The sequence below is a fragment of the Gymnodraco acuticeps genome, unplaced genomic scaffold (assembly GCF_902827175.1).
Source record: "Gymnodraco acuticeps unplaced genomic scaffold, fGymAcu1.1, whole genome shotgun sequence".
NCBI lineage: Eukaryota > Metazoa > Chordata > Actinopteri > Perciformes > Bathydraconidae > Gymnodraco > Gymnodraco acuticeps.
Window position 1 is genome coordinate 1 of NW_022990074.1, and position 14,294 is coordinate 14,294.

General features: G+C 40.4%; 1 pseudogene; it reads right to left on the bottom strand.

Annotated features, from left to right (window-relative positions):
- Positions 1–1,580: 1,580 nt before the first annotated feature.
- LOC117546054 overlaps positions 1,581–14,294 on the bottom strand; it is a 37,635-nt pseudogene continuing 24,921 nt past the window's right edge.

Here is a 14,294-nt window from a genome sequence, read left to right on the forward strand (position 1 = left end):
GAGAGGACTCTTTAAAGTAGAGACACTACATCTGATACACCTGAACATCAGCAGGAGAGGACTCTTTAAAGTAGAGACACTACATACTGATATACACCTGACATCTGCAGGAGAGGACTCTTTAAAGTAGAGACACTACATACTGATATACCCTGACATCAGCAGAGAGGACTCTTTAAAGTAGAGACACTACATACTGATACACCTGAACATCAGCTGGAGAGGACTCTTTAAATAGAGACACTACATGCTGATATACACCTGAACATCAGCAGAGAGGACTCTTTAAAGTAGAGACACTACATGCTGATATACACCTGAACATCAGCAGGAGAGGACTCTTTAAAGTAGAGACACTACATACTGATATACACCTGAACATCAGCAGGAGAGGACTCTTTAAAGTAGAGACACTACATGCTGATATACACCTGAACATCAGCAGGAGAGGACTCTTTAAAGTAGAGACACTACATGCTGATATACACCTGAACATCAGCAGAGAGGACTCTTTAAAGTAGAGACACTACATACTGATATACACCTGAACATCAGCAGGAGAGGACTCTTTAAAGTAGAGACACTACACTGATATACACCTGAACATCAGCAGGAGAGGACTCTTTAAAGTAGAGACACTACATGCTGATATACACCTGGAATCAGCAGGAGAGGACTCTTTAAAGTAGAGACACTACATGCTGATATACACCTGACATCAGCAGGAGAGGACTCTTTAAAGTAGAGACACTACATGCTGATATACACCTGAACATCAGCAGGAGAGGACTCTTTAAAGTAGAGACACTACATACTGATATACACCTGAACATCAGCAGGAGAGGACTCTTTAAAGTAGAGACACTACATACTGATATACACCTGAACATCAGCAGGAGAGGACCTTTAAAGTAGAGACACTACATACTGATATACACCTGAACATCAGCAGGAGAGGACTCTTTAAAGTAGAGACACTACATGCTGATATACACCTGAACATCAGCAGGAGAGGACTCTTTAAAGTAGAGACACTACATACTGATATACACCTGAACATCAGCAGGAGAGGACTCTTTAAAGTAGAGACACTACATGCTGATATACACCTGAACATTAGCAGGAGAGGACTCTTTAAAGTAGAGACACTACATACTGATATACACCTGAACATCAGCAGGAGAGGACTCTTTAAAGTAGAGACACTACATACTGATATACACCTGAACATCAGAGAGGACTCTTTAAAGTAGAGACACTACATGCTGATATACACCTGAACATCAGCAGAGAGGACTCTTTAAAGTAGAGACACTACATGCTGATATACACCTGAACATCAGCAGGAGAGGACTCTTTAAAGTAGAGACACATACTACTGCATATACACCTGAACATCAGCAGGAGAGGACTCTTTAAAGTAGAGACACTACATACTGATATACACCTGAACATCAGCAGGAGAGGACTCTTTAAAGTAGAGACACTACATACTGATATCACCTGAACATGAGCAGGAGAGGACTCTTTAAAGTAGAGACACCACATATACTGATATACACCTGAACATCAGAGGAGAGGACTCTTTAAATCACTTTATTTTGACCAGGTTCATGAGAACATAGACATGAAATGATGTTGGAAAGAGAAAACATGAGCTTTAGGTTCATCTTCTACAGGAAGTGAGACAAGGAACAGTCTGTAATTTGAATTGTACAAAACAAAAACAACCTGTTTGCAATCAAAATGTTACAAAACGTTTCTTTCCAGCTGTTTGAACAAGTTTATAATGCTCCCAAAATTAAGCTAAACAATCTGTGTGAGAAAATACTGTTTTTATAAAGAAGTAACCTTTTATTTTGAAAATATATCCATGTGATATGCTGCATTATGTTCATTAAACACCATTATAACTTACAATGTTCAGCATACCAAGCTCAGCTGGAGGAAGAGATGAGTAAACAGTCGATAAAAAAGAAGGTAATATGCTCAAAAAGTTTGGTCATGTATGCACTGAACTGTACACACTCTCACACACATCTACAAACACACACACACACTCAAACCCTCTCTCACATTCACACTGAGGAGCAGTCTTTAGAGATCTGTTGTGTCTTCAGTGCGCGTCTCCGCCGTGCTGAGTGCTGAACTCCTGGAAGTCCTCGGGGATTGTGTCTGCGGAAGTGAGAGAAAGTTTAACGAGACGAGATGAAGTCGACCGAGGACGAACTAATAATACTCACACCTGTCGTCTTTTTATGCATCGTCATTAGTTTCAGAAGATATATATTTAAACAGAGACGAGTGCTCCATAGCATGCAATCACAGGCATTCAAAAGGTGAGAAAGTAATCAAATATGTGGATCTGTTTTACCATTGCAGCGGTATTTCAGATTGGACCAGATGATATTTTCCTGAGAGAAACAGAACACTCCGAGTCGCCCTCCTCTCATGGTCGTGTCGATCGTTACGCCAGAGTCCGCCACCAGCTGGGTTCCTTCATAAAACCGCACCCTAAACAAAAACACAACATGTTTACCTTTTACCCAGGGTTCTAGTTATAATCTGAGCTTCATGGGGGTCTTTAAAACTAAGGGGCGGAGATCAATATATCAATGACAGCCGGGTAATAACGTAAATAACGGGTGATATTTATATACCTTGGAGGTGAAGTGCAGGCATATTGTCATTCAAGAGAGAATACGATGCGGAGTTCTTTTGGAAAACATGTTTTTATTTTAGCCTAACGTAAATAATACTCATTACATTGAAAAATGCGTTATTTGTGATTAAAATAATGTGTTGGTATGTATAGCAACCCCCACAGACCCCCACTTTCATAGGAGCTCAGACCCCTCCTTATGGGAGCTCAGACCCTCCTTATTGGCTCCCACATAACTCCAACCCTGCTTTTACTTTAAGACTCCATAGTTTAATTGTAAAACCACAAAAAGGCATCTTGAGATTTCACCCAGTATTGGTAATGTCTACTACACTTCTGCTATGGACATCCCCTGGACATCTAGTTCTGATATGTGCTATACGTCGAGTATCTAGCACGTGTTTTCTCGTACCTGATGTATCCTCCGACCTGCGGGCGTGCTGCAGGGACCATCTGTACGACACCTTGTCCTTTCCAGCCCACGTTCCTGGGGTCTTTCCACAGCAGACGCACCTATCGTTGGTGTCTCCGGTGCACAGAGAGTTCCTCAGGTGCTCTCCAGGGCCCGAGCGAGACTTCAACCGCCTGATGAAGAGAGAGAGAGATAACGGAGGAGGGGGCAGACAGTCAGGAGAGAGGCATACAGTGTGTGTTAAAGGGGACCTATCATGCAAAATGCACTTTGTGATGTCTTCTCTCCATCAACATGTGTCCCCGGTGTGTCGGGGAACTCACAAAGTGTCAGGAAATAAAACCCTCTCTCTTTTCCTCCGTACCCAAATCTCTAAAAACGGGGAACAACGGAGCTGATCCAGATTTGCGTCCGATATGACGTAATATCTGAAATGTGGACCCACGGCCCAATCAGAAACGTTGCTATCAGAAACAATGCCCGACTGTTTTGGACGTAATATGGTCGGTGTTTACATTAGCATCGCTAACACTCAGAGCTAACCTGTACTGGAGAGCATGTGTGTGAAGAAGCAGGAAGTAAAAAGGAACTCAACTTGTGGTAAACCTGAGAGAGAAAAAGCCTTTGAGCTCCAAACTGTTTCAGAGAGAATCCTTGATGTGGCGTTTAATCACGGCAGCATTTAGCTGAGTATCTCAGTAGAATTCTGAGCAGGCATTACTTAGGTTTGGAAACGGTATCATTTCCTTTTTGGCGGGCATGCATAACACGGCATAACACCGGAGCCTCGCTGCGGGGAAACTTTGGCGCTTTAACGAGTTTGTTCTAATCTGTCAAAATGACGGACTGCTTTCAGATTTTTTCGTCATTGTTAAAAAAAATCCGTCATCAAAATTCGGTTAACTCGACCTCTGCTACGGACCCATAATCAGCACTTTAGTAACAGGGCTGAAATAGAGGGATATGAGGCTAGAATGGGCAGGGCCGCCAAGGCAGGCAGCTGCTTGGGGGCCCGGACCAGAAGGGGGCCCCCAAAGAAGGTAGATTAAGAAGGTCCACAGCAACGACAACATGAAACACCCTTTAATTTACTGCAAACGACATGTCGGGAAACCCCCTCAAGGTGGCCCCATGCACAGCGCGCCGTCAAATGCTGCTTCTTCTGCTCCGGGGGGGGGGGGGGTTTGAGGGCGTCCCCAGTGAATGTTTGCCTAGGGGCCCCCACAGACTCTAGAATCTGCACTGAGAATGGGTGATCTGTTTTTTGAAGCAAAACACTTCATAGAGATGATTGTATATATCTGAGATCTATATATATTGATGAAACATAGCATGATAGGAAGACCTTTAAATGTGTCCTGTGGCATGGGGGTATTTATATTGCACACGGAAGTTCTGAGTTCCTTAATGGTGCTGCAACGCAACATCCCCCAAATTGGGGATCAATAAATACTTCTTATCTTATCTCATGTTATCTTTTCACCTTGAGCTGGATGCCGGGCTCGGCCACGGCTCTGAAGGGCGTCGCCTGCCAGTACGTCTGCTCCGTCTGCTTCCACATCACCACGTAGAACGAGGAGGAGTCCTGGTAGCCGAAGATGAAGCCGGCGTAGTCGTCGTCGGTCACCGTGTTTCACGTGGAAAGGTCCCCTCGAAAGTCCACGCCGCTGAACGCAAGTGTAACCTGGCGACAGGAAGTGGAATCAGTTTAGTGTTTGTGTTGAGACGTTTGATTTCAGTGACGAATGGGAGGATATACTGTATGTCTTACCAACAGCAAGTCCTGGGTCCCTGTTCAATGGTCTGCACGATCTCCATTCCCTGGGTGGAGGAAAAGAGAGTTGTTGATGAGGGAGGTCTTTGCCAATGCATTGCACATTTAGGTTTGAGCGATAGATGAAAGCTCCATTAGTAGACGAGCATGTTCTGTAGGTTGAAAACGCAAGTAGCACGGAACTGCTTTTATTCAGCGGGAAGTCGGAGATAGCGTTTTTTTTATTGCAGTTTACTGAAATTCATTGCTCTTCAGCTCTGAAATCTGTAATAATAACTGATTATTTTTGGGCAACTTTTGGGCAGCAAAACTATCTGTAAATACACCATTGCCATATACCTTTCAATTACCTTTCCATTTACAAGTTATATAACAACATTTCTATTTACTTAGTCATTTTTATGCCCTTAATGAAGTTAGTGCACTCTCTTTTAGGTCCGTTTTAGTTCTCAAAAAACGCCTGATTTAAATATCTGTCAAAATAGTGGCTTTTCTTCAAATTTTCTTCCACTGTGTTGAAACCATCTCTAACCGTCTTCTGCTGGCTGCCGAGCAGGTCGTGCCACAACGCGAGAGAATTATAGCTTAAATCACTTTAAGAGCGACAAGAGTAGAGAAGCAAAAGGGCTATTGCGTGATGGACGGATGAACAATGATCCAAAACTAATTCAAGTAATTATTCTCCGTACAAAAAAAAGCCTCTCACATTGGCTGTTTTCTTAATCTATTGCCTGCTTATCTGTGTTATTGGTGTGCAATTGTTGGAGAAGCCTGTGACCTAAGGTTTTCAACGACATAATTACTCTGTAGCTATGTTAGTTTGACAATAAAGAACCTTGTTAAAAGTATAGCTTATAGCTGCTGTAACTTGTAGCCACTACAGAGAGGAGTCACACCTGGTTCAACACCACCCAGTTGGGGTCTATCTGAGCGTCGCCCTCGGGGTCCAGCACCACCGTCTGATACGCCCTGAAGTCGGTCAGCGTCACCTCCGCGTTCTCAGGACAGTTATCAATCCTGTCGATCACTTTGTCCTGATCGAAGTCCGACTCACACACGTCTCCAACGCCATCACCTGCGGGAGAACAGAGGGGTTTAGGGTTGAATTAAAAATGATCTTAAAGTAAGAAAGACGATTCATGTCTTAGCTTCAGTAAAAAGGAACTAACAATATCGTTATGCGTTAAAATAAGTGTGTTTGTTATCCTGTCAGGAGGATTCAGACTGGCTTCCATGCAAATGTCAAAAAAGGGCAAACATATCCAAACTACGCTGCCAAAAAGTGCCTCAAAGGTTCTCTCTTTGGTAAAAACTACAAAGCCCGGTGTTGCATTTGTTTATATGAGAGGTTTTATTGAAGCTGCCTCTCGTTGGCACCCTGCTGTGTGAGTGTGCTTTCAAGAATAGAAATGCTGCTTGTGGAAAAATACACCCTGGAGTTTCTGAAGCACTCCTTTGGTGTGTTGATTCGTCTGATTGTTTTGGATTATGTACATGAAAAAGAAAATATTTGTGTTCCTCTACACCGGGGTTATGATACGCTGCAGAATGCTGTGAATGAGCTTCATTGAAAACTCAAACATGTTTTTACGAATAGAAGCTGATGCTCTGATTGGCCACTGTGTGAATGTCTGGTGGCATCTTGACCAAATACAAAAGGCCGAAACCTTCTTTTAAAAGTATTTGCAGGGGTGGAAAATTGTTGCTCAGTGATATTATCCTGTCAAACACTTTAGTTTTTCAACCTGTCACTTTTCAAACCATATGTTTTAGGGATTATTATCCTTTTTTTAGGGATTTTGAAATATTTTCCTGGCAAAACTATTGATTTTTTCACATGTCAACACTTTTTTTTGGTACTAGTAGGCATTATTATAATAATATATAATAAATATAATCATATTTTCTAAAGGGATTAAGAAAGATTATCCTGGTCAAATCTAATTTTCACATTTTTTACCGATATTAAAAACACAAATGTACTTTTATATCAGATTTAGTAGATGGATCACCAGATTGTTTTCCCTGGGGGGTTTTCAAGGCAAGGCAATTCAAAGTGCTTTACAAAAATGAAAGACATTAAAGGTAGGGTAGGTAGGAATGGAGAAACCAGCTCGAGTGCGCTAGAATTTGAAAGTACGCAGCCGAGAAAAATCTGCCCCTTCCTTCAGACTGCCTCACAGAGCCCCCTCCTCCAACCACACGAACGCGCACATGACCATGAGGGGCACGATCAAAGCTGTGCCCAGATGGAAGGCTGACAGGCAGGTAGGCCACCAGTTACTTTAGCCGGCTCAGATGATTGGTCGTGCTTTTACGGAGCGTCCACACAGCAGCGTGCGTTGACCGCTTGAGGTGTGGGCGTGTCTGAGCTTGGGGATTTTTTGCGAGCAACGCGACCAACAACCAATCACATGAATCTCCCGCCCCCGACATACAAAGCAATAGCAAATGTTAACAAAAACAAACAAGGTAAACTTTGGTGGGGAAAAAGTATAAAATCCCCAAACAGAGGACGAAAACCTACCAGTTTTCACCCACATGTCTCTGCCTCCTCCCTCCATGCCTCGCTCCTCCGGTTTGTATCCCGGTAAGATTGAACAGAGACTGATCAAACAGCACCCGGGTGATTCCTAAACTAAACCCCTCTATAATAGAATTTTCCTTCCCCTCCATGTTTTTTGAATATGAGGAAATGACCTGCGTATTCATCTCTCTCCCAGCAATACACTGCGGTTTTGATTGGCTAGGGCGCTTGTACTGGCAGATTTGCATAAACGGGATTTCATTGGCTGACGCCAGCAACGCTCCACGTCGCTTCCCAAAATGCAGTTCTGCTAAAAGTGACGTCACCCCATTCAAAGTGAATGGGCAGAAGCGTTGGAAGCTTCAACGCACGCCGCTGTGTGGACGGGCCGTTACAGTACCACGGCTTCCACAGATGACATTTTTTATATATTTATTGTCAAAGTATTTAAAGATAATATTCATTGCTATCGGAGATGTTAAGAGCATTCCATGGAATATAACAAAAAAGTGTTTCTGAAGTGAATTACCTACCCCACCTTTTAAGAGCACATTTCAGTGTGTTTGAGAACTCACCGTTGTCGTCGATCTGGTCGGGGTTGGGCACCAGCCGGCAGTTATCGGGTCCCGGGGGGGATGCTGTCTGGGGATCCCGTCATTATCATCGTCATCATCACACTCGTCTCCGAGCCCGTCTTTATCGGTGTCGACCTGAGAGCTGTTTATCACGAAGGGGCAGTTATCCTTCGTGTCCCTGGTGACCGTCGCCATCACTGTGGGGGAAGAGAAATGATCACATGACGACATTAAAGAATTTAGGAGAGAAACTAGTGGAAATAAGTTTTATATATCTGCAGGAATAGGTTTAGAGTACAAATACTTCGTTACTGTACTTTTTACTTTGACTTCTATACATGTTGAAACCAAATCCCTGTACCAGCCTACTCTTACATGTTGAACTCAAATACCTGTACTTTCTACTTCTTACATGTTGAACACAAATACCTGTACTTTCTACCTTCTTACATGTTGAACACAAATACTTTACTTTCCTACTTCTTACATGTTGAACACAAATACCTGTACTTTCTACTTCTTACATGTTGAACTCACAATACCTGTACTTTCTACTTCTTACATGTTGAACACAATACCTGTACTTTCTACTTCTTACTGTTGAACACAAATACTGTACTTTCTACTTCTTACATGTTGAACACAAATACCTGTACTTTCTACTTCTTAATGTTGAACACAAATACCTGTACTTTCTACTTTTACATGTGAACTCCAAATACCTGTACTTTCTACTTCTTACATGTTGAACTCAAATACCTGTACTTTCTACTTCTTACATGTTGAACACAAATACCTGTACTTTCTACGCTTACATGTTGAACTCAAATACCTGTACTTTCTACTTCTTACATGTTGAACACAATACCTGTACTTTCTACTTCTTACATGGTGAACTCAAATACCTGTACTTTCTACTTCTTACATGTTGAACACAAATACCTGTACTTTCTACTTCTTACATGTTGAACACAAATACCTGTACTTTCTACTTCTTACATGTTGAACTCAAATACCTGTACTTTCTACTTCTACATGTTGAACTCAAATACCTGTACTTTCTACTTCTTACATGTGAACCAAATACCTGTACTTTCTACTTCTCACATGGTTGAACTCAAATACCTGTACTTTCTACTTCTCACATGGTGAACCCAATACCTGTATTTCTACTTCTTACATGTTGAACCAAATACCTGTACTTTCTACTTCTTACATGTTGAACACAAATACCTGTACTTTCTACTTCTCACATGGTTGAACCAAATACCTGTACTTTCTACTTCTTACATGTGAACCCAAATACCTGTACTTTCTACTTCTTACATGTTGAACACAAATACCTGTACTTTCTCTTACATGTTGAACTCAAATACCTGTACTTTCTACTTCTTACATGGTGAACTCAATACCTGTACTTTCTACTTCTTACATGTTGAACACAAATACCTGTACTTTCTACTTCTTACATGGTGAAACTCAAATACCTGTACTTTCTTCTTCTACATGTTGAACACAAATACCTGTACTTTCTACTTCTACATGTTGAACACAAATACCTGTACTTTCTACTTCTTACATGTTGAACCCAAATACCTGTACTTTCTACTTCACATGTTGAACACAAATACCTGTACTTTCTACTTCTTACATGTTGAACTCAAATACCTGTACTTTCTACTTCTTACATGTTGATCTCAAATACCTGTACTTTCTACTTCTTACATGTTGAACTCAAATACCTGTACTTTCTACTTCTTACATGTTGAACTCAAATACCTGTACTTTCTACTTCTTACATGTTGATCTCAAATACCTGTACTTTCTACTTCTTACATGTTGAACTCAATACCTGTACTTTCTACTTCTTACATGTTGAACTCAAATACCTGTACTTTCTACTTCTTACATGTTGAACTCAAATACCTGTACTTTCTACTTCTTACATGTTGAACTCAAATACTTGTTACTTTCTACTTCTCTCATTTTTCCAAACAGCTGGGTTCCTTTAGTCTGAATGTGTGTTTGATGCGTGATCATTATTCTTTAGAGTCATTGCGGTGCTATTGATTTGAAACACGATCCGTGTATCCATCATTTCCTGGTCTTCTCTAAAGAAGAGGGACCAATGGAAATGTTGTCATGTTGCCGTTGTTCAGCATGGAAACATTCATTAGCTAACAATGACATGTTCTATTAATATAAAGGGAGGTTAGGTACTCTTTAAAGCAGCTGCTAGCTATGGGTACTTTTTACTGAAGTACATTTCAAAGCCTCTTTACTTTCACTTGAGTAAAGAAGTTTAGTCAGTACTTCTACTTTCACCAGAGTATTTTTAAACACGAGTATCTGTACTTCTACTTGAGTAAAGGATGTGTGTACATCTCTGAGGGGAGGAAACACAATCACATGTAGTCAGTAAAGGTGGAAATAAGTTTATATATCTGCAGGAATAGAGAGTATTATTACCTGTCCTGGTTCGTGTCACAGGAGTCTCCCACCAAGTCGTTGTCAATGTCAGACTGAAACAAGAGCAGAGATTTTACTAAAGCATTTTTCTCACACATGAAGTACTTTGATTATCCATTCATTTTATAAAGTATCACTACAAGCTGTGGCTCAGTGGGGTAATGCGTTGATCTTTGGTTCAGTCCCCACTGCATTCAGCATGTCGTTGTGTCCCTGGGAGAGACACTTTTGGGGAATGTTCACAGTATTGAATGTATGTAAGTGACATGTAATGTAATGTAACGTGAACATACTCTATTAGGGTCGAATATTTGTAGACTTGTACCTATTTGTGTCTACAAAATATCATTACATTAAAACTAGCTGAGGACGTTTTGATATCAAATTTGTGAAGCTTCTTAAAGTTTAGTGTCTGGAATGTCACCAGTGTTGGGGAAATATTTTCCATCACAACCAGGAGCAAGGTTTTTATTTGGAGGTAGTTTGTAAGGTTTTCTAAGTTTTTGTGTAAATACTGAATCTAAAAAGCAACTACTAACTTCCTCGGTCTGATAGATGAGATGTGATATTTTTAAGGCACACAAGCCAACAATGTTTTTCAGCACTGGTTGGTTTATTTATTTGTATTTCTAAAGATGTGTCGGCCCATCTGTGTCTGAGTGTAACAGTTGTAAATATGCAGTGGTGTTTAGTGTTAGATGTATTTGTATAGTATAATCACACAAATTCTGTGTTCTGTATTTAATAATCTGTGTTCTTCATTTATTAAAACGTTAAATACCATGACTAGGTCTGAAATCAGTGGGCGAAACCTCCTCAAAATTCAGTCACTGTACTCAGAAGATAATTTTTGGTGTGGACTTTCCCCTCTTCATATTGTGTCCCTCATGTTTTCCTCTTCCTTTTGGTGAATATGTTCCACGTGAGAAGAATCGGTGTGAGGGGAAAACTAATTTAATAACGACTGAGTTGTTGTATATATATCTGTTTGTCAGTCAGTGAATAAACGGAGATCGGCCTCTCAAATGTATGCTGACTCGGGTCTCATCCTTCAACGACATAAACACACACGCAGAACCCGCGAATCGACACCGGTTACATGATGAGTCCTACCTGGTTTGGGTTGGGCGTGTCGGGGGCAGCTGTCGCAGGCGTCTCCCACTCCATCTCCGTCTCGGTCCAGCTGGTCTCGGTTTCTGGACGAGCTGGCAGTTATCCAGGAGTTCTTCAGGCCCTGGTGCCGGAGAAACAAGAGGAGAGAGAGAGAGAGTTATTAAACAGTCAGTGTGACAGCAGGGGGGGGGGGTTAGAGAACTGTCAGGTTTAACAGAGGTGAAAGGGAGAGATGGAGGGTATTATCTGTTATCATTGTCACTTATTTGAGACTCTTAGGAAAGATTATGAGCCATTTTTATGATTACTTGTTCCTATAAATGGTGCGAAAAGAAATACAAGAACGACTTTTTTTTTAAATCAGATGAGTTACAGTCAGACCTTGACGTGATGCACAACAAACTTAATTTGTATTAATACATAGTACTTCCAATGATATCTAATAATAATAATAATCTAGATTTCAATACTTTTTTAGATTTTTATTATAGCTTTTAAAATTAATCTAGATTTTCTTGTATTTACGTTTTTTTTCTTAAATTGATTTTTTTAGGGGCATTTTTAGAAGTGTTGCAGGTCAATATCTAATCTCTAATATACTCTTAATCAATTACATTGAAAAGGCTCTAATACATTTAAAAAATAAATCAATTATAAGAAATACATTCCTACTTTTTTTAATTTTCAAAGTCTCAATCACTGAATTGTATTTAATTGAATAATAATGCACATAGATATTTTTAACACTCATTCTCCTCGACAGATAACAGCGTGTAATCTGAACTTCCACCACTTGGTTGCACTGTTGTATTTCCCATGCAGTTAAACCTCCTCTGTGTTCAGATGCTGCTTTTATCCACCGCAGGGGGGCAGCAGCAGACCCTCAGAGGCCGAAAGGTAGGACTTGGACTTTATATTTTTTATTTAGCAGAAGCCTGGGCTTGTTTTTGAAATCCACTGGATATTAATTTCATCACATTTCTGGTGAATATTCCGTGTGTATGAGGCCAACAGGGAGTGGATGTAGGGGATCACTTTGCTTTCTTTCCAAAATAGGTAGGATATAATAACAGATATATAGGAAAAAGGGAACATAATAGTATATATTAAATGCATTTTAGAGTAAAGTTACTTGTATTTCTAACAATCACAGTCTTGCTATATAAATATGTTTTCCCTTTACAGATACTATGCTAAGCTATCAGTCCCAGTTTTGTAATATTTACTGTGCTGCTATGATTTTCATCGAAATATATTTGGTTTTTGGACAAAACAAGCAATTAAAGACTTAACTTTTGGCTTCAAATTCAAATTCTACTTTTACTACAAGAGTACTTTCCCTACCCCTGGTTCTATACCATGATATATACACTCAGAGGTGGGAAGTAGTTGAGTACTAATACTTCGTTACTGTACTTAAATACACTTTTCTGGTATCAGTACTTTACTCCACTACTTATTTTTCTGACGACTTTTTACTTTGGCTTCTTACATTTTGAACCCAAATACCTGTACTTTCTACTTCTCACATGTTGAACACAAATACCTGTACTTTCTACTTCTTACATGTTGAACTCAAATACCTGTACTTTCTACTTCTCACATGTTGAACACAAATACCTGTACTTTCTACTTCTTACATGTTGAACACAAATACCTGTACTTTCTACTTCTTACATGTTGAACTCAAATACCTGTACTTTCTACTTCTTACATGTTGAACCCAAATACCTGTACTTTCTACTTCTCTCATGTTGAACTCAAATACCTGTACTTTCTACTTCTTACATGTTGAACTCAAATACCTGTACTTCTACTTCTTACATGTTGAACTCAAATACCTGTACTTTCTACTTCTCACATGTTGAACTCAAATACCTGTACTTTCTACTTCTTACATGTTGAACACAATACCTGTACTTTCTACTTCTTACATGTTGAACTCAAATACCTGTACTTTCTACTTCTCTCATTTCCCAAACAGCTGGTTCCTTTAGTCTGAATGTGTGTTTGATGCGTGATCATTATTCTTTAGAGTCATTGCGTGCCTATTGATTTGAACACGATCCGTGTATCCATCATTTCCTGGTCTTCTCTAAAGAAGAGGGACCAATGGAAACGTTGTCATGTTGCCGTTGTTCAGCATGGAAACATTCATTAGCTAAACAATGACATTATTGTTCTATTAATATAAAGGGAGGTCAGGTACTCTTTAAAGCAGCTGGTAGTTATGGGTACTTTTTACTCAAGTACATTTCAAGCCTCTTTACTTTGACTTGAGTAAAGAAGTTTAATCAGTACTTCTACTTTCACCAGAGTATTTTTAAAACACAGTATCTGTACTTCTACTTGAGTACAGGATGTGTGTACTTTGCCATCTCTGCAAACACTCGTGCAGGGGAGTTATAACAGAGGGTGCATTCACTGCTGGTTACATAATCTTTAGTCAGACTCAGTACTGTCCGTACCGTCTCCGTCCATGTCGTCGTCGCAGGCGTCCCCCCCGGCCATCACTGTCCGTGTCCCTCTGGTCCGGGTTCTCCACGATGCGGCAGTTATCACAGGCGTCTCCGTGGCTGTCCTTATCGCTGTTCCTCTGGTCCACGTTGGGCTTCAGAGGACAGTTATCCTGAAGCACAGAGGACACAAAGGTTTCATTCACTGCATCAAACAGTTAGAAATACAAGGTCAAAGAACCGAATGGAGATATGAGAAATGTGAAAACCAGATAAGATATCCAAAGCTTTAGAATAGAAGTAATT